Here is a 21,346-nt window from a genome sequence, read left to right on the forward strand (position 1 = left end):
CTGGTTTGTCTCAGCCAGTATCCAGTCAGGAGGTAGTGATCACATCAGTTATTTTTATAAAAACAGTATAATGCAAAGTATAGCTAATTAGGTATTGGAGAACTGAAACGCAAAGCAGGACACTGAGGTTTCATAGAGGTTGTGATTTCAAGAACTAACAACTCTCTCCATGGTTGTGAGGACAGGGGAAGGGACTGGGAATATTAAACTTTAGATGCTCAGGGATGGGGGGGGGTGTTGAAGAACTGCGATGGAAGCCTCTGATGAGAGGGCACTTCTTGGTTGGTATGGGATGACACCAGAGGGACCCATAGGAGGAACCCTGTGGAGCTGGGATTCAAATCTTGAGTGGGGCCCAGGCTAGCCAGTGTTATGACCCCTAAGGGGATACTATGTGGGTAACTACTGCTGCCAGAGCAAAGGAACACTGCTGTGGTGTGGCTGGGATGAACTGGAAACAGAGGTGAAGGAGCATGTCTCTCCCTCTAGCTCCCCCCACCCCACCCCACCCCATCCCACCCCACCCCCGTGGCAAACTTGAAGGAACTGGCCACCTTCCCTCTAGCCCCCCCTGGTGGCAGAGGCAACAAGGAGCCCTCTGAGAAAACAAAAACAGGGTTTGCAGTCCTGATTAAAAGTTGGGCACAGAAGGGTGGTTTGAAGCTGAAAAACATTAGCAAAAGTCCCCTGACTTCATCAAGATCAAAAGCTTCTGCACAGCAAAGGAAACAGTCAACAAAACAAAGAGGCAACCCACGGAATGGGAGAAAATATTCGCAAATGACTCTGCAGACAAAGGGCCGATATCCAGGATCTATAAAGAACTCCTCAAACTCAACACACACAAAACAGACAAGCTTATCAAAAAGTGGGCAGAATACATGAACAGACACTTCTCCAAAGAAGACATACAATGGCTAACAGACACATCAAAAAATGTTCATCATTACTAGCCATTGGGAGACTCAAATCAAAACCACATTGAGATACCACCTTACACCAGTTAGAATGGCCAAAATTAATAAGACAGTAAACAACAAGTGTTGGAGAGGATGTGAAGAAAGGGGAACCCTCTTACACTGTTGGTGGGAATGCAAGTTGGTGCAGCCACTTTGGAGAACAGTGTGGAGATTCCTCAAGAAATTAAAAATAGAGCTACCCTATGACCCTGCAATTGCACTACTGGGTATTTCTCTGAAAGATACAGATGTAGTGAAAAGAAGGGCCATCTGTACCCCAATGTTCATAGCAGCAGTGACCACAGTCACCAAACTGTGGAAAGAACTAAGATGCCCTTCAATGGACGAATGAAGAAGGAAGATGTGGTCCATATATACTATGGAGTATTAGGATGAATACCCAACTTTTGTATCAACATGGACGGGACTGGAAGAGATTATGTTGAGTGAAATAAGTCAAGCAGAGAGAGTCGATTATCATATAGTTTCACTTACTTGTGGAGAATAAGGAATAACACAGAGGACATGGGGAGATGGAGAGGAGAAGGGAGTTGGGGGAAACTGGAGGGAGAGATGATCCATGAGAGACTGTGGACTCTGAAAAACAATCTGAGGGTTTTGGAGGGGCGGGGTGGGTGGGAGGTTGGGTGAGCCTGGTGGTAGGTATTATGGAGGGCACAGATTGCATGGAGCACTGGGTGTGGTGCATAAACAATGAATTCTGGAACACTGAAAAGAAATTTAAAAAATAATAAAAAGTATAAAAATAATTAAATAAATTAATTAAAAAGCCCCCTGCACATAGCTCCTGTTAGAAGTGTCTGCAAGGGGCACCTGTGTGGCTCAGTTGGTTAAGGGTCTGCCATGTGCTCAGGTCATGATCCCAGGGTTCTGGGACGGAGCCCCACATTGGACTCCCTGCTCAGCAGGGAGTCTGCTTGTCCCTCTTGCTCTCGCACTGCCCCCCCATCTCTTGTGCTCTTTCTCTCTCTCAAATAAATAGATAAAACCTTTAAAAAGAAAAAAAAAAGGATTGTCTGCAAATAATAGGGCTCTATTCCTATTTCTGAGCGTGAAAAGGAAGATAAGGGAGCAAAGAAAAGTATAATAGGCTTATGGAAAAAATTATAGGAGTAAAATAGCAAGACAGAATGGCCTTCTCTAACTCTGCAGTACTCATGAGGAACACGCTTTGGGCTTCCTGGTGCTAAGAAGCCCTTGCATCTCTTTACCATCCCCGTCTGGAAATCTGTGCAGCTCCTGGGATTTTTTAAAGTCTCGCCTCCTATTATTAGTGCCCATTGAACTAGATAATGAGTTTGGGTTTCTGAATGTTGACTGTGAGAACCTGCCCTCAGGTATAAAGTATATCCACCCTCTGGCCTCTTAAGTGATATCCCCTTCCAACAGTACAGTGACCTGTAGTACCCCACCCTTGTGTCATGCATTCCCACGGACCTGTGCTGGCCTTGGGGAAAGCCTATCCTTCCATCCCCTCATCCATTGGCTAACTAGTTCAATGAGGGTTTATTCAAAACTTCCTGTGTTGGACATTGTCCTAGATACTGGAGATCCCCTCGTGAGCCAAGCAGACCAAATCTCTTTTCCATTTCAGCGGGTGTGGGAGGGAAAGGCAGGGGTGAGGCAGGTAGTGCACACTTGGAATAAGAGAATAACGAGTTCTACAGAGAGAAATGCACTCATGTGAGAGGACAGGGTGAGGTGGGGGTGTGGAGAGTGATCAAAAAGGACTCTGAGAAAGGAGCAGTTTGACAGAGATCAGAATGGTAGGAGTCTGAGGAACATCTACAAAAGAAGCAGTTGCAGGTGGAGGGAAGAAAGAGCAGAGGTGCTGAAGTAAAAGCCCATCTCGTGAAACAGAAAGGCCAGTGGTGCTAGAAAGAAGGTGGCTCAGGTGGGTCACATGGGGAATGAGATCAGAGCAAGAACAGAACTACCCGGGGCGGCATGATTCATGGAAAGGCTCTCCATACACTCCAAGTGCGAAGAGAAGCCACTCAGGGAGGATGAATGGGAGGTGGAAAACAGTTGATTTAAGAGTTTTTAAAAAATTATCCTGCCTACTATGTGAAAGTCATAGACTCCAGGAACCAGTCGATTAGAAGAAATACTATTGTATGTACCAGGAAGAAAAAACTGTTGATGAAACCACACAGGAAACTTTCTTATAATTTGGAAAATGTTTATAGTTCTTTAAAAAGTTGTTAAAGTTTATCCAGACAGGGATTTTCATTAACTATCACTCGAGAGCATATGTAAAAAAGAAATACACTTGAGATTAATTGAAGAATTCCTAAGTCGTCTTCATAGTCAGAGCTCAACCCTTCTGAAATACTTTTCTATTCAAAAACTTCAAGGAAGCTGAGATACTCATTTTCATTCATTCATTCATTCATTCATTCAACCAATACCATGAGGTTCCTGCTCAAGAGTAAGCACTGTTCCTAGTGCTGGGATGCACTTGAAAGAAGAGATATGTGGCCCCTGGCTTCCCCAAGCATATCGTCCAGGAGACCACAACAACCAAAGAAAGGGTAGGGATAGGAGAAGGCAACATCTGTGCAGAGCTCAGGCATCACACCATGTTGTTCACAAAAGGAATTCTTCTGTCAGGCAAAGTTGGCTGTGAATCCTGCCTCTCCATGATTACTCATGCAACCATGGATAAATTATTTAATCCCTCTGGTCATCAGTTCCCTCCTAATATCTACCTCATACAGTTGTCGTTATGATAAAATGAAATGGTACCCCGTAAAGCCCTTAGCAGAGTATTGGCTCTAATTATGGAATTCATGGTCACTACATGAGCCTGTTGTTGGGTTTAGATATGTCTTGTATGGTTCTCCAAGTAATTCACGTGCCCAAGACACCCCTGATTCTTCTTGAGTGCAACTACACTGCCTGAGTCCTTCTTTCTGTAAACTTTTAGGGACCTTCTAAATATGTTACAACATTTATACAAAATTTATGCAAAATTGCAAAAGCATGACAATTTGTCTTTTCATAATTGTATATTGAGTTGACATTCTGTTTTCTCCTCCCCTCAGATCTCAGGGAAAACTTATATTGCTTCCAGTTGTATAAAGGAGATTGTTACATTCCGTCTGTCTGGGGGGTATAGAAAAAAAATCAAAGAATGGAAAGGAAAATAATGGGAACTCAGCCTCAAAGACACTGGAGGATGGTACCAGAATACTGCAAAAATCTAAGCATGTGGAAGGAAGTTAAAGGAAATGACACACTAGTTCCATTGAGGAGCCTCCATTGTTTCCTTGGCTGTTCTCGGAGTCACATAATGAACAGTTCTCCATCAGTCCATGGAGTTCCCTGTGAAAGACCCCATAGCCCTGAAGCCTGGAGGCTGATGATATTCATGACACACTTCATGATGCTGCTACTGCAATCATCCTACCAATGGGACTGGAAGTATCTGTGACCTGGTCATCATCCCGGCCATGTATTTAAAGCTTTGAGGAGGCAGTTGCCATTTCAAGAAGCCTTAAGTAGACAAAGAAAACATAACTACAACTGTTCTTTTCTTTTAAGTCTTAAATTATGTAAATTGCTTCTTTGTTGAGGATTTCTTGACTCAAGCTTCTTAGAAGCCAAAAGGATAATCTATCTCCAAAATGTAGTTAATGTTTTCTTTCTCTTTTAAATTCTAGATCTGATTAGAGACCTCATTCCCCAACTGGCTCACTTGTGAGAATCCCCCAAAACTGAAGTTATGGATGAAATATAGCTCTTCCTACATGTATGCTCTAGTAGTCTGTTAGCATAGTGAATGGATGATCAACACTATTTCCATGTGTGAAAGATCCACTCTGTTCCTCTGCCCATCCTTCCTTTTCCACAGTGGAAAGTATTTTTTGCTCTATCAATCCTCATTTAGCAATAGTCTCACAACAAAACTTGACGAGATCTGGCTAGAAATAAAAATATGTGCATTTACAGAGCACCTGTTATGTACCCAATAGCATCCTTGCTACAGTTACTTATTAAAAATTTAGGATGTGGTGGGAACTGTGTCCATTAGTTCTACATTACTATTTCCATTGTGCTGAAAAGGAAACTGAAGGTCAAGGAGACTTGAAAGCCGTTCACTTCCAGTTCCATTCACCTAGCTAGTTACGAGAGAGAATTCCAACTGAAGTGTGTGCAGTATCAAAACTCAAATTATTTCTACTGAGGAAATACTGGATACTCTGGAAAACACTGTGTGCTTAGGGTTAGGAGGCCTGAGTACCCTTGTGAGCTCCAGCCTTGAGAACTTGGTAATTTTGTGAAAATATTACATATTTCTTACACTGTTTATAAAAATGGTCATAATATATATTATTGCCGTCCTTGTTCTAGAGTTGATGTAAAAATTAAGTGAAGTAATAAATGAGAAAGTGCTGTAAAAGCATTTTGCTACAAGACAATTGAATAGCATTTGAGGTCATGATATTGTCATCATCACTGACAAATATAGGGAGCGAGTGAGGAAATTTTAAGTGCGAACTAAGTATTAGTTTCGTACCAGGCATTTCCTATCTTGGCTGCACACTATTAGTTAAGAGATGGAGGAACTAATGTGTTGTCATACATTAGATCAGGGCACAATGGAATGGTGTGGAAAGTAAGAGAGGCGAGACTTTTCCAAAAAAAAAAAAAAAAACCACCACTGACTTAGAATGTCATTTACCCATAATTTGGATGAAATTAGTTTCTCTGCACAGCTGACATCTGATTATCCACATCAGTTAAAACTTCAAGTGAAAAAAATTAATTTTATTTTATGACTCAAAATATGGAATGTGTTTTAAGAAGTAACACATGCCAATAATTAATTCGAGCTGCTGAGGATATTTTGAAAAATTAGAAATTTATAAACATAGAACATACTCATGTATCTGTTGTAGTTAAAGACCATATGTTGCCTGGATAAGAATTCATTAATCGCCTCATTGTTTTTCAGTTTTCTTGTAATTTTCTTGTAATGGGACTTCCATCATTAACCATTTGTGACCAATCTCTAGATCCCTATTGACTCAAGGTGCTCATTATAATGAAAATATCTTTTGGGGAGAGAAAAAGTCAAATATATATTACCTATTTATTTATTATATCTAATTATATCTAACTTAAAACATTTAGGAATTGAAAGGGTACCTTGTGTTTTCACAACTGTATTGGAAGCATGGAGTCCTCTTCATCTGGAAGTTGTACTATCTGGCCCCTAGAACCCTTTCCACTGTGGAAAAGGATGGGCAGGGGAACAGAGTGGATCTTTCACACATGGAAATAGTGTTGATCATCCATTTACTACGCTAACAGACTACTAGAGCATACATGTAGGAAGAGCTATATTTCATCCATAACTTCAGTTTTGGGGGATTCTCACAAGTGAGCCAGTTGGGGAATGAGGTCTCTAATCAGGTCTAGAATTTAAAAGAGAAAAAGAACATTAACTACATTTTGGAGATAGATTATCCTTTTGGCTTCTAAGAAGCATGAGTCAAGAAATCCTCAACAAAGAAGCAATTTACATAATTTAAGACTTAAAATAACAGTTTTAGTTATATTTTCTTTGTCTACTTAAGGCTTCTTGAAATGGCAACTGCCTCCTCAAAGCTTTAAATACATGGCCGGGATGATGACCAGGTCACAGATAATCTGAACAATCACTACTAATAGTATGTATTGAGCACCTACTATACCACACACTATCTACTCTTGAGTACTTTATATATGTAAAAGTTAGTACTATTATTGCCTCTGCTTTACATATTAAGAAACTGAGTCACAGATCATTTAAATAACTTCTCGAGATCACATAGCAAAGAGTGACAGAGCCGGGATTTGCGACTCTGGCTCCAGAGTCCTCCAAATATAGGTCAATTCCAATAACAATACTAGATTCAAATTATAGACAAAAAATAAGCACAAAAATACAGCCAAGCTTACATAGGAGGATGCCCTGTTTTGTTTTATACTTTTGTAATAATCCGTTTCTTTGTATCATCCAACTATCTAAACTTAAAAACCAACATTAGCAGTATCTTGACATAGAGCAAAAGGTGCTCCTGAGAACAAGCCAATCAACATCTTTTTTTTAACCAACTATCAATTAAAATCCTATCTTTAAATGTAATGGTAATAAGGAAAGAAAAGTTTTATCAAGTAAATCAGGGTAATACCATACCATTTCCTTGATGAAAAATCTTGAGTTCCTCTCTTCTTCCTAAAGTCAAGCTTAAATTCCTTATCCTGTCACTCAGGATCCTACAAAATCCTCCAGCATTTAGTTTTTAATCTTTTCCCCCTTACACAGCCTGACGCTGCCACTCCTATCCTAATCTTACTTTCTAATTCTTATCTCCACAACTTTTCTCTCCTTGTCCCTGTAGCCAGGATGCCATCTTACTTCTCAGTTATCTCTAACTGTTCCCCAAGGTGCATACACAATCGGCAGTGTTTCTGTGAGTTATTCTTCCTTTCTAGTATCTTCTTTTCTCTTGAACCTGGAAGCACACCAACTGCTCTAATCATTTGATGTTAATGCACACGTTGACTGAGCACCCATGATGTTCCAGGTGCTCTAAAAATACACTTGTATATAATCCTTACAAAAGCTGGTATATGCCTCACTGCCTTCATTTTATTTAGGAAGAAACCAAAACTGAGACATCTGACTTGCCTATGGTAGACAGCTGTTAAGAAGTGAATTGGAGATTCAAATTAAAGATTCAAACTAAAGCCAGAGTGAAATTTTTCTCAAAATTTTCCAAAATGAAATCTAGATTTTACCTTTAAAACTAACTGGTCAATTTCTCATTGTACTACAGTTTTATGGAAAAATTAAGGATATACTAAGGCACACTGGGCCTAAGTGCCATGATCCATTTGTGTTATCCTCAGTGGGTATGGGGAAGGTAGCAATTGTAGAGAGTGGAGAACATGTCTAGGTTGGACATAAGGAAGGGGAATGTGTTGACAGTGTTAAGAGGCTGCTTCTTCCTTGGGCTTTTTTTTTTTTTTTAAGATTTCATTTATTTATTTGACAGACAGAGATTATAAGCAGGCAGAGAGGCAGGAAGAGAGAGAGCAGGAAGCAGGCTCCCCACTGAGCAGAGAGCCCAATGGAGGGCTTGATCCCAGGACCCTGGGATCATAATCTGACCTGAAGGCAGAGGCTTTAACCCACTGAGCCACCCAGGTGCCCCTTCCTTAGGCTTTCTTATTGCTGTCACCCAACTCAGCTACTCTGAAGTCATTTCCAGCACTTTTTTTCCTTGCTGCCTCCCACTATTAAGTCCTTAAAATCCAGGGACTCATTTTAGACCTAGGGGTTGCCATATGTTCTTGTTCTTGCCAACAAGATATAAAAGGGTAACTGTCAGTACTTTCTTGGGTATCATGAAAATATATTCTTGTCAGAAAAGAGAGGCAGAAAAGAACACTCTCCTCCACCATCCTTTCTTTCTGCTTTGGACCCTGCCATGTGAAGCTATGATGATGAGGGATCTGGGCACCATCCCATCACCAGGAAGGGAGACAGTGGCAACATGATAGAATGGTATAAAGGATCAAGAGAGTCTGAGTGTCCTATGGCCTTGCTGAGCGACCAGACTCAGCGTGATAGTGCCCAGACCCAGCCTTCTGTGGTATAAACATTTCATCTTCATGGCTCAATCTTCCATGAGTTGAGTCTTCTGCCCCTTGCAGCCCATGACATCCTAAAACCAGTATACCATCAAATGGGTAATAGCAATAACTTTCTACAAGTTCTGCCCTCTTTGATGAAACAGATACAGTCTAAACAGTACAGGTAAGTCTCTGAGTCTCTGAGTGACATTTTTGTGAAGCAATAGAAGCAAACAACCCACAGGAAGCCTTGGCTTTTCATTGTTACATAGATTCTTGAGAAAATTTTGGTTGGACCCATAGCCTACAATCTATATAGTAAGGCAGGAGAATTCTACCTAATGACTGTATCCTCACTGCACACAGAGAAGATAAGATTTTCTACAGAGGACTGGAAATAGCAGCACAATAGATGCTAGCGTTAGGGGTCTGAATCCTGACGGCCCTTTCTTGCAGATTTGACCCATTATTAGATGGTTGGATAGAATGGGCTTGGGGACCTAATGCAGAAAGACCTGTTCCACGCTCCCTGTCTGGAACCCATTCAGGAGAGTCATGTCAATTGCCTCATACCAAAAAAAGGTAGAATGCTAAAGATTAGTAAGACCTAATTATGCATGGCATAATGAGATCACCTATCTCAGGCCTTGGAAGAGACTCAGAAAGTTTCTGAGAGGCTCAAAGGACAGCTGAGAATTAAGAGCTGGAATGCAGTTAGGGATTCACAATTCCCCAGCAGACTGAGAAAGTGATGGCATGAGAAAAATGGGAGGAAAATTAAGTGGAAAGAGAACAACTCAGAGACACTGTTTAATTACCCTGAAATAGAAAGACTGGGTTTTTATTTTTTTTTAAGATTTTATTTATTTATTTGACAGAGGATGAGAGATCACAAGTAGGCAGAGAGAAGAGGGGAAGCAGGCTCCCCGCTGAGCAGTGAGCCCAATGTGGGGCTCGATCCCAGGACCCTAGGATCATGACCTGAGCCAAAGGCAGAGGCTTAAACCCACTGAGCCACCCAGGTGCCCCATAGGTTTTGGTTTTTTTTTTTTTTAATGTAAAGATAAAGGTGGTTTTTAATCCCCCTAGCAGTATTTAATAAACTAAGTTGATTTGTTTAATAAAGTTTCATTTTTCCCATTGGAGTTGGTATTACAAATTTACAGACAATTTGACATCACTGGAATATGATGTCAGAGCTCATCTATCTAAGCTAACAGCAATTTCCCCAAATAGCCCCCAGCAGCAGGCTGCCCTATCACCATCGCATCTGACTGACCCAAAAGAAAAGACCTAATCTGACAATCTCCAGTGGAGAAATCCCACAGGCTAAGACATTTTAAGCGTGGATTATATTTCACAACCACAACGAGCAGGTCAAGCCCGCCAGAGGAAGATGGTTTCCTCAGCCTTTCCAGTCCCCACCACAAAGTACTGCCATGCTCAAGAACAGCCCTTGGTCACAAGAAGCCACATCACTCCATTGGGTTTGCCTTTGCTACCAGCTTCCTGGGGGTACCTACCCATCCTAAGTAATGTTTCATTATCGGCAGACAGGCTTCTTGGCTTCCTGGGAATGGCTCTTTATGCCATTTGAAGTTCTGAAGCTCCCAAAAAGAGAATATTCGATTCATGAACCAAGTGAGATCCAAGCAAGGTGAGTGTAGAGGAGACACTTCGTCCCCTGCAGGACATCAACATAACTGCGGGTGTGTGACCAGACAACCTGGCTTAAATCCTAGGTCCACACCCTTCTGGGTCTATTACTCTTTCCTCAATTTCCTCATTTGTCAAATTGGAAGGCTGATGTCTACCGCAGCACACTTATCTGAAGATAAAAAGAGATCGACTGGGCTATACAAGAAATACAACAAATACCCATTTTCTCCCTTCATTTGTTCTTTCATGTTAAAAGTTTTACCATATTCTGAGTTTAAGCACAACACATGTATGCTAAGGTTTAACAACCATGGTGACTTCATCTTTAAGTCAATTGAATTAATTGTGGCTTTGGCTATACCCATTGGCCTCCATAAATAAAGACAGGAACAGTAGACCTGAAACCCTCAGGTAACCAGTCGTGATCTACACTTGAACAGCTAGAGATGGCTTCATCAGTACTCATGCAACTGATGCTCACTCTATGCCAAAAGCGGGCCAATCTCATCGTCAAGCCCAGGGAATAGAAAAGGGGACAATATAGTCTCTGTAATATGATGGCGGAGATAAGACAGATGCTATGGGGCTAAGATGAAGGATATGAAACTCAAAACCAAGACTGAGGAGCAAGGATGCTGTATCAGATGGTTTCAAAAATGATAGTGGCCTGAACAAGAATTGTGATGATGGAAATTAAAATAGTTTCAAAAAGCACTGAAGAGGGGGCACAGGTGCATCTCGCCTACTGAACAGGTATAAATAGCAGGTAGGTGGAGGAGGTGAAGAGGACCACATAACATAGTCTATGAATACTAATTGAGGGCCTGAGTTGGGGAGACTCTGACAGAGGTGATGTGGAAGGCTAGAGGGCTAAAGCCACATTCCTCACATCCAGAAAATGCATATGCATTTAAGCAAATAAGATATAACAAAAATTTCCCCATGTCCCCATGTCCCTTAGGCTATTACCTTTTTTATGGGGTTGGTTCTATTCAATTTTCAACAAAGAAAAAAGTAGTAAAAATAAAAGGCAGTGGGCATCTGGGAAGAAGTTTTTGGAAACTTTAGAAAAATTCCCTTGAAACCCGCACATAATTGTTTCAGTCTTACAGGGAAAGTAGATGAAAAGAACGGATTGTGTCATTGCACTTTGAGCCACATACTGCAAAGCCTAGGTGCTCCTTCTAAGGGCTGGTTTCATTTCTATGAAGAGGAAAGAAAACCATAGCCTCTGAGTTACTCTTCGGGAATTATAGGAAGTTAAACATTTTCATTTAAAGCCCATATTTCGGGGCACCTGGGTGTCTCAGTGGGTTAAAGCCTCTGCCTTCGGCTCAGATCATGATCCCAAGGTCCTGGGATCGAGCCCCGCATCGGGCTCTCTGCTTGGCAGGGAGCCCGTTTCCTTCCTTCTCTCTTCTCTCTCTCTCTTTCTTTCTCTCTCTCTCTGCCTGCCTCTCTGCCTACTTGTGATCTGTCAAATAAATAAATAAATAAAATCTTAAAAATAATAAAACCCATATTTCTTAAAATTATATATCCCCTTTTTATATATAGGTATGTTTGAGAAGCTATCATATCAATGTCCTGAAAAGGTAAAATTAAGGTGTTATTAGGTTTTACTATGGACCCTCCATTTCTGCCCTAGGTAACATAAAAAGTATAAAGATTACTTCCTGAACCCCTATCATATCCCACATTCTCCTTGTCATATTTGTATGGGCCCCACCTCAAGTTGGGGACAACCTGAGGTGGGACCCATCTTCCTTGACTCTTCCCCTTCATCTGGTACTTTTTCTACACCATCTCTGGGGCCCTGAGTCTGTTCCAGTGGCTGAAAGCTGCTGCTTTCAGGGAAAGGCCTGTACCATCACTGTAGCACATATTAACAGCCAGATAGGGAGTGAAGGAAAAGGACAACTTGAACCCCCCAGGCTGTTGCCCCAGCTTCTGCTCCACTCTGAATTCATTAACCATCCTGGTCCAGAGAACATTGCAAGAAAAATGATGTGCAGGCAGATTCACAAAACCTAATTCAGGATCCAAAGCCAAGATAGAGATCGAGCAAGGTCAGGAAATGAATGGGAATTTGGAGGAACAAAACCAAGCAGGAGTAAACATTAAAGTATATGGCATAGGTCTGAGTTCTGAGGATGTAGTTTGAAAACAAGGTAGAAAAGACTACTGAGGAGACATAGCAATGAGCTAGGAGGCAGTAAGGAATACTTAAGGACTATTTTAAATACTATTGTACCACTCTTACCCTAATCAAACATACATGGACATTGATTTCTTACCTGTCATTTGCCTTGTCTTTGAAAATAGGACAATAGCTTTGGTTTTCAGCCAAACAAATAACCAAGTGTCACAGCACATAAAGAATAAGAATCTATTGTTAGACTCCTTATCCCTTGGATGAGACATAATCCTAATCACTATTACCTCCCCATTCTGATGTTACACTAACTAGGGTTAGGACAGCCATCTAAGACTTCCTCAGATTTCCCACATCCAGCCAATAGCTGACTTCACCACCTTGATTGTTAGGAATTGGGGCAGCAGTCTGATCTCCTCATATGATCCAGTGAATGTATTGCCAAAGGAAATGTTGAGTACTGGTTCACTAGTAGCACAGAAACTTTGTAGCTGGTTGGAGTTACTGAGATCAGGGACTATACATCCCCTTATAACTCTCCCTTCAGAGTATTAATATCTCTTTTTTCTCTCTTGGATGCATTCTACAGATCAGATGTCAGGCGGAAAATGATGTTCTTGGGGAAGTCTAGGTGGTCTCAGGAATGACAGAACCTCCTTTTCTGCTGACATATACAAGATACTTGAGTAACAGCATGAAGTAAGCCTACAGCAATTAATCTTCTCCTATTTAGGTGAGAAGAGATTGGGTTTATTAATTTTGTTTTCACCAAATGTACCTTAATATCAGTATTTCTAAGACTCTTTCAGCATTATAATTTAAAACAGAGTTTAGTGTGATAATGTAGAGTATAATGTTTTGATTCTGGTATAAATTCACCATATGTGAGAAAAGGGAAAGAAAGAAAAGCTGGCAGTTCAGATAAGAGAAAATAGTGGACTAAGAAGCTCTTATATTTGATAAAGATATAAAAGTAAAAATTGAAATCATTGATATGAACTGAAGACTTTGAAAACCATTTACTCTGAAACTGAAATTATTCAGATATGCCTGGCATCATTCCATCCAGAATTAGACCTTGCATTCAATCTTTATACTTTCTCCCTAAAGGGAATGACAGTTCCCCTATAGGGTATGGGTGCTAGATCTGGGGATGGGAAAATAAGATGGGTGTGGGACATTTTGTGTTGGAGATGGTGATCTATTCAGACATTCTGGAGATAGTATAGTGGCAAATAAGTAGTAGACATGAGATGTTTATACATCAGAGCATTCAAACAGCAAAAAGATGACCAGAAAAATAATAATTATGTTCCACTAGAATAAGATTAATGTGTAAGTAAGCCTTGAGTCCATGATAACATTTAAAAACAAAAACTGACCCATGAATGCTAAGACTATAGAAGTTGGAACTGAATCACGCACATGAGACTTAAGTGTTACTTACAGTAAGATGGGTTATTTATCAAATAATTAAGAGAATTCTGCACTGAAGTTTAGCCAGTCCAGGTTACCCATGACAAACTGCTTTTCCTCTTGTGGGGGTTTTAAAGCACAAAGCATTTTGTAAAGAGATAGGGTCTATGTTCATCTCTGAATCTAACTGGGTTTGCAGTTGTTTTAACTTGGAGAGGACGGTATGGTAAAGATGATGTTATGCGATTTTGAAGGTTGGGTCACAGAAGGTCACATAGTTGTACCTTACTTACAGGAATACTCACTTTTGGATCCCTGAGCCATGTAAGATGTTCAGTTATCCTAGGGTTGCTGTGCTTTGAGGAAGCCCAAACCATATGGACAGACTATGTGTAGGTACTCTGGTCACCATTCCCCATTGAGATCAGCATTAGAGTCACCCCAGCTCAAGTGCCAAATATGTGAGAGTAAAGGTCTCTAAAATATTATGACCTGATGCCATTTACATTACCCAAAGTTTTCAAGACCTCCTATGGAGACCTCAGATATCACCAAGTAGTAACAAACCATTCGTGCTATGTCCTATCCAAATTCCTCATTCACAACGTAGGCAGTGAATCTGGAGGCAGTGGTTTTTTTACACAACAGTATGTATTCATAGCATCTCCAGACTCTTCGGCAGGAACCAACTACATGAATAAAGTCTTAGGTATGCAGGAAGTGCTGCCCCGTATTATTATGCCTTTGATTTTGCTTAGCGTTTATATGTCTAATGCCTTCCAGACAAAAATCAAGTAAAGTAGAATGATAGCAACTCAAGAAATTTCTACTAAATGTAATCACAGCAGAATGTGCATCAAAAAACAGCGCACAAATCTCCTCCCTGAGACTGTAACTAATTCAAGTTCCCAAGAAAATGCCTCAGGGCAGTGACTCTTGAACTTTGATTTACATCAGTATCATCTGAGAGACTTGTAAAATAGAGAGGCCCAGGGCTTTACCTACTTAATGTATCTGAGTCTCTCTGGTCCTTTTTTTTTTTTTTTTTTTTTTTTTTTAAGATTTATTTATTTATTTTAGAGAGGGAGCACAGGAGAGGAGGGGCAGAAGGAGAGACCGAGCATGGAGCCTGCAGCAGGGGAGCCCAGGATCATGACCTGAGCCCAGATCAAGAGTCAGATGTTCAACCAACTCAACCACCCAGGCATCCCTGCTCTATTCTTCGTTAACTCTCTAGGTGACTCTGAAACACATGAATGTTTGAGAACTGCCGAGACAGTACTACGGAAAGTAAGTAGAGAAAGGGGGGCCAATGTAGATAAAATGGCATTACTTCCTGTCCATATACCCACTGCACGTAGGAAAATGTTGAGAGGCTTAGTACCCTTTTTCAGCCTGTCTCAGAGAGTTTCTAAGAAGACAGTAGCTTAATTGCCGTGTCTTCTCCCTCTGACTAGAGTGAGCACCCCTGCCCACACAGACTCAACAACCTGAGGTTGTGTGCCCATGCCTTCATACCACAGAACAGACAAGCACCAATTTATTTGCCAGCTAACTGTGTAGGAGTGGGGTTATCTATCCTCAACATACAGAACCCACAGGAACAACTGTTTTGTTTTTTTTTTTTAACTCAGTGTTTCCCAACTTTGACTGCATATTAGAATCATCTGGAAAACTTTTACAAGTCCCCATTGCTCTACCCCAGACTATTATAACAAGGTCTGGAAGTGGATCACAGGCATAGGTTATATATACATAAGGCTCCCGAGAGGGTTCAAAGTCTATCCAAACTTGAAAACCACTGTCTCTGACTCAAATTCTCACAAATGAGGGTGATTCATTCTGAATTAAAAGAGAAGTCTGTATCTTTAAGGATCATCCTCATAACTTGGTATCAGATAAAATAGTTAAAAATATTAAAACATGTGCAGAAAGATAAGCTCCAGAGATAAATGTCCATATTTCTGCCCTCTCATTACCATATTGGCAAAGTAATAGACAATTCCTTTAGAATTAATAGACAGCACCAGCAATGTCAAGTGAAATTTGAAATTAAAATATACCATTTACACAGCCCCTCATTAATGCTTAGATATAAATCTAATAAAAGCTGCAAAATATATAATATTTGAAGAAAACTACAAAACTCTGAATAATTAAATCAAAGAAGCGCTAAATAAATGAAGACATATTCCATTTTTATGGATCAGAACTCAATATTGTCATGATGTCCATTCTTCCCATCTTGATCTATAGATTCAATACAATCCCAATCAAAAGCCATGAAGTCATTTTGTGGATACTGACAAACCAATTCTAAAGTTTATATGGAAAGGTAAATGATTCAGAATAGCCAACATAGTATTGAAAGAGAACAAGTTGGAGGACTAACACCACCTATCTTTAACACTTACTACAAAGCTACAATAATTGAGATAATGGTGATGTTTCCACAACTCTATAAATTAACAAGAGTCAATTTAATTATATACTTCAAATAGGTGAATTTTTTTAAAGATTTTTTCTTTATTTATGTGACAGAGATCACAAGTAGGCAGAGAGGCAGAGAGAGAGGAGGAAGCAGGCTCTCCAGAGCAGAGAGCCTGATGTGGGGCTCGATCCCAGGACCCTGGGATCATGACCTGAGCTGAAGGCAGAGGCTCAACCCACTGAGCCACCCAGGTCCCCCCAAATAGGTGAATTTTATGGTAAACAATAAAACTGTTTAGAAAGACACAATGTGGATTTAGTTTTAAAGTTCTGGGGGGAAAGGGGCATCTGGGTGTCTTAGTTGATTAAGCATTGGACTCTAGATTTTGGCTCAGGTCATGGTCTCAGGGTCATGAGATTGAGCCTGGCATCAGGCTTTGCACGAGGCCTTGAGCCTGCTTAAGATTCTCTCTCTCCCTCTCCCTCTTCCCTTCCTCACCCCACTCCCCCCCTCAAAATAAATCAATAAAAATAAAGTTCTGAAAAAAACAAACAGGCATAAATAAAGATTAGTACTCTGAAAAAATTACTTTAAGGAAATAGGAGAGAAAAAAAGCTATAGTAATTTTTTTCAACAATGCATGAGCTCTATAAAAATATTAATTAAATATATTGTTTACTATTATATGCCAAATGCTATTCTAAGTGCTTTAATTGTTTTATCATTAAATAATCCTATAAAGCTGATACTATATCCTCTTTTACAGATAGAGAATCTGAGCCTAACTGGACATTAAAAAAAATGAAATGATAGCATACAAAGAGAGGATTAAATTAAAAGGAAGGTGGTAGTGTTAAAGAAATGATTCAAGGAATTAACAATGCCATTACATTATTGTAAATGCTATTAGAAAGACTGAAAAATAATGGAGATCCAAAAGCAGTTTAATGATGATCAGAATGGGATTGAAAACAGTATGGTCAATGCAGAAGAAAAGGAGAAAGAGATTAATGTGATCAGATAATAGATGATAGATAGATGTGGATGACATAAAACAAGGACCAAAGAAAAGATAATAGTGTTCTGAGGAGTGTAGGAGAGAACAGCATAAAACAAAATTAAAGGCTATTATCTACATTTTCTCTTAGCAGAGGAGAATTTTAAATATAAATGGCACCATCGATAACAAGATACTAGATAAAAATGTCCCTGCAGCTGCACTGAGGACCTCACACACAGCATCTTGTTTGATATCACAATCCTAAGAAGCATGCACTATAATTATGCCCATTTTACAGATGATCCTTAGAAGAAGATGACTGCATATTCCCAGCTTGCCTAGGACAATGCTGATTCACTCCAGTGGTACCTCGATAAACTAATATAAATTACTTTAGGCAACACTCCATCCTCAAAAGTGTCAGAAATGTGGACAGCAAATTACATGATGACCTTACTTTGAGCCTAAGACCATAGCTGGTAAGCTGCAGAACCAAAACTTATAGTCAAATAAGTCTCTAAAGTCTTTCTTCTTAACCATTTTATTATAACAACTCTGTAGAGTGAAAGTGTTTATCATATCAAGTCAAAATTAGTGAAAAGTGGTCATTCCAAGAAATCGTGCATTTCTTTTCTTTTCTTTTCTTTTCTTTTTTTTAGAGATTTTATTTATTTGACAGACAGAGATCATAAGTAGGCAGAGAGGCAGGCAGAGAGAGAGGAAGGGAAGCAGACTCCCTGCTGAGCAGAGAGCCTTGGGATCATGACCTGAGCCTAAGGCAGAGACTTTAACCCACTAAGCCCACCCAGGTACCCCAAAAATCCTGCATTTCAAAGATAAATGAACAAGTCTACATGTAGCATTCAGTAGAAGCAATCATTTAAAAAGCAACAAGTACTTAATTTAGTAAGTAAATAATGTCCTAGACTTAATTCACCACAACATTTAATGGCATAAAACAATTTATATACAGACAAGTTGTAATTAATGTAGGAAAACAATAAAAAGCTATTCTTAAAAATATACAAAGTGTTCGGCAGCAAATACCCAAGCAATTACTTGAAGACATTCTTCAGCTAATGGTGGGATAAATCAAAATGCAGACTTCACAAATACAAAAGTAAGATAGAGAAGGACTGGCAGTGGGCAACAATCCATTTTAAAAATAAAATTATAGGGGCGCCTGGGTGGCTCAGTGGATTAAGGCACTGCCTTCGGCTCAGGTCATGATCTCGGGGTCCTGGGATCGAGTCCCGCATCGGGCTCTCTGCTCAGCGGGGAGCCTGCTTCCCTCTATCTCTCTCTCTGCCTGCTTCTCCGTCTGCTTGTGATCTCTCTCTGTCAAATAAATAAATAAAATCTTTAAAAAAAAATAAAATTATATATAAATTGATCCAGAAAATATGGTGTCTGGACAAAATGTGCATATTTGATTTCTTGAAGAACTATCACCATATTTAACTTCTCTACTGCATCAGCAATTCCAATGCATATCAGTTAAAAATTTTATGAAGAAGTGGGTAGAAGAAGGTGAAAGGGAATGTACGTGCAACCGTTTCCTATTTTTCACAGAGGGAACTGAATCAATGATGTCTCATTTCCAGTGTTGATAAATTAACAAAGCTTTAATTAAATTATTTGAAGATACAAAAGGTATATATTAGCAGAAGAAAAAACTTGTACGTCTTTCACATAATAGAAAAAAAACAACTAAAGAAAACCTTAAAAAGATTATTAAAAAAAGAAAAGATAGCATAAAAACTAAAGAAAATACTGAAAACAATAGAAAGGGATGGAAAATAGAGGTGAGAGTCAGAAAGTGTATTAAGAGACCAAACATAAAATGTTTAACAATAATTACAAATGGTTAAACTACTCTCTCAATAAAGGAAAGAGGGATGCCTGGGTGGCTCAGCGGGTTAAAGCCTCTGCCTTCGGCTCAGGTCATGATCCCAGGGTCCTGGGATCGAGCCCCGCATCAGGCTCTGTGCTCCACAGAGAGCCTGCTTCCTCCTCTCTCTCTGCCTGCCTCTCTGCCTACTTGTGTTCTCTGTCTGTCAAATAAATAAATAAATTTTTAAAAATCTTAAAAAAAAAAAGGAAAGACACTCTAACATTACACAAAAACTATATAAGTAAAACCTAAATAAATAAATAAACTTATTTACAGATGACTTAAAGCCAAAGACTAAAAAACACAAGGAAAAAAGGACAAGAGAAGATATGCAAAAGATATTAATAGAAAAGAAAAAAAGGCCAATGTGTCAGGGACCGATATCTGCCAACTCAATCTCCATGCTTAACGGACTAACTTAAAGAACCCTCATTTTGTGCTCGCTATGGCGCATATACTAAAATTAGAACAATACAGAGAAGAATAGCATGGCCCCTTGCGCAAGAACCCTCATGTTACGGGACATGACAATATTCCCAGTTTCTCTTGCAAACAGGAGAAGCCAGAGAATCAAAGAAACAGTGGAAAGACACTGGGGGAATTTTCTAGGGAAGCTTCTTTTAAAAGTGCTGAGCACCCTTTTGCTTTCTCCACTTGCTCCCTTCCACTGGCTGGGATGCCAACACGATAAAACTGGAATGTCCATCCTGCAACCAGATGTTGACCTTAAGGATAGAAGCAATTTATCAAGGACGCTAAAGCAGGAATGTACAATGGGCCTGGGTCACCGATGACATCCTGGAACCTCTTGATTGTTACTTGAGAGGGAAAACAAACAAAAGTCCATCCTGTTTTCAACTAGTCTTCAGATCCTTGTTTCCTGTACCCAAAAGCAATTCTTCACTGATACCATAAAATCAGTATAAAACCAAAATCTAATGTGCAAAAAAAAATTAAATGTGACAGAAGGGAGTTGGGGGAATTTGGAAGGGGAGGTGAACCATGAGAGACTATGGACTCTGAAAAACAATCTGAGGGTTTTGAAGGGGCAGGTGGTGGGAGGTCGGGGTACCAGGTGGTGGGTATTATAGAGGGCACGGATTGCATGGAGCACTGGGTGTGGTGCAAAAATAATGAATACTGTTATGCTGAAAATAAATAAAAAATAAATTTTAAAAAAATGTGACAGAGAATCCCTTTGTTGAATGATATAATCCAACATGAGTATGTGTCATAAATTTTTCTGTAACAATAATACATGAAAATGAATGAAGGAAATGCTATAGGAACTACAAAGAGAAACTTACAGAATTTCAATTAGAATGAGAAACATAAGCAAGCTTCTCTGAATCTTTGAAAACTCAAATAGAACCATTAGGTAAGAAAATGAAGGTTCTAGGGGCTCCTAGGTGGCTCAGTGGGTTAAGCCACTGCCTTCGGCTCAGGTCATGATCTCAGGGTCCTGGGATCAAGTCCCGCATGGGGCTCTCTGCTCAGCAGGGGGCCTGCTTCCCTTCCTCTCTGCCTGCCTCTCTGCCTGCTTGTAATCTCTCTCTGTCAAATAAATAAATAAAATCTTTAAAAGAAAAAAAAAAAGAAAATGAAGGTTCTAAAGAATACAGTAGAATTAAAGAAGGTAGTACTTTGACATGTAGGCATATGAATATGTTCATGTGTATCTATATTTAAGTGTCTTATAAATAGAATTTCATGGACTTGTTTTTCAAAAATCGATTATATGAAAATATTTAAATATTTCAAAATATGGATTTTATCTTCAAATTATAATTCAACAAATAAATAAAAATGTAAAGTACATTAGATTGAACAGAAATACCAACATTTGGAAGTCACTCACAATAATTCTTTGGTCCAAACAGAAATCAGAGTGCATATTACATGTATTGTAAAAAATAAGGAATATATGAATATATTCAATATATAGAATATATATTATTTGATATATATGAAAATAAGAATAATATGCCTCAGAATCCATATGACATAGCTAAAGCATATTCAGAGGAAAAGTCATTGCTTTAAACATGAAAGAATGAAAATAAATGTAAAGCATTTAATCCAAGGGTTCAGATAAAGAACAGCAAAATTAAGACAGAAAAAGAAATAGATCAAAGAAGCAGTAGCAAAAATACCACAAGAAAATCTTTTGGGGGAAAATCAG

The 21,346-nt window shown here is 39.5% G+C and overlaps 1 pseudogene; it reads left to right on the forward strand.

Moving 5' to 3' along the window:
• The first annotated feature begins 19,600 nt into the window (after positions 1-19,600).
• Positions 19,601-19,701, forward strand: LOC123387106 (annotated as a pseudogene).
• Positions 19,702-21,346: the final 1,645 nt, after the last annotated feature.

Source organism: Mustela putorius, unplaced genomic scaffold, assembly GCF_011764305.1.
Source record: "Mustela putorius furo isolate JIRA1106 unplaced genomic scaffold, ASM1176430v1.1 tig00003845_pilon_pilon_pilon, whole genome shotgun sequence".
Lineage (NCBI taxonomy): Eukaryota > Metazoa > Chordata > Mammalia > Carnivora > Mustelidae > Mustela > Mustela putorius.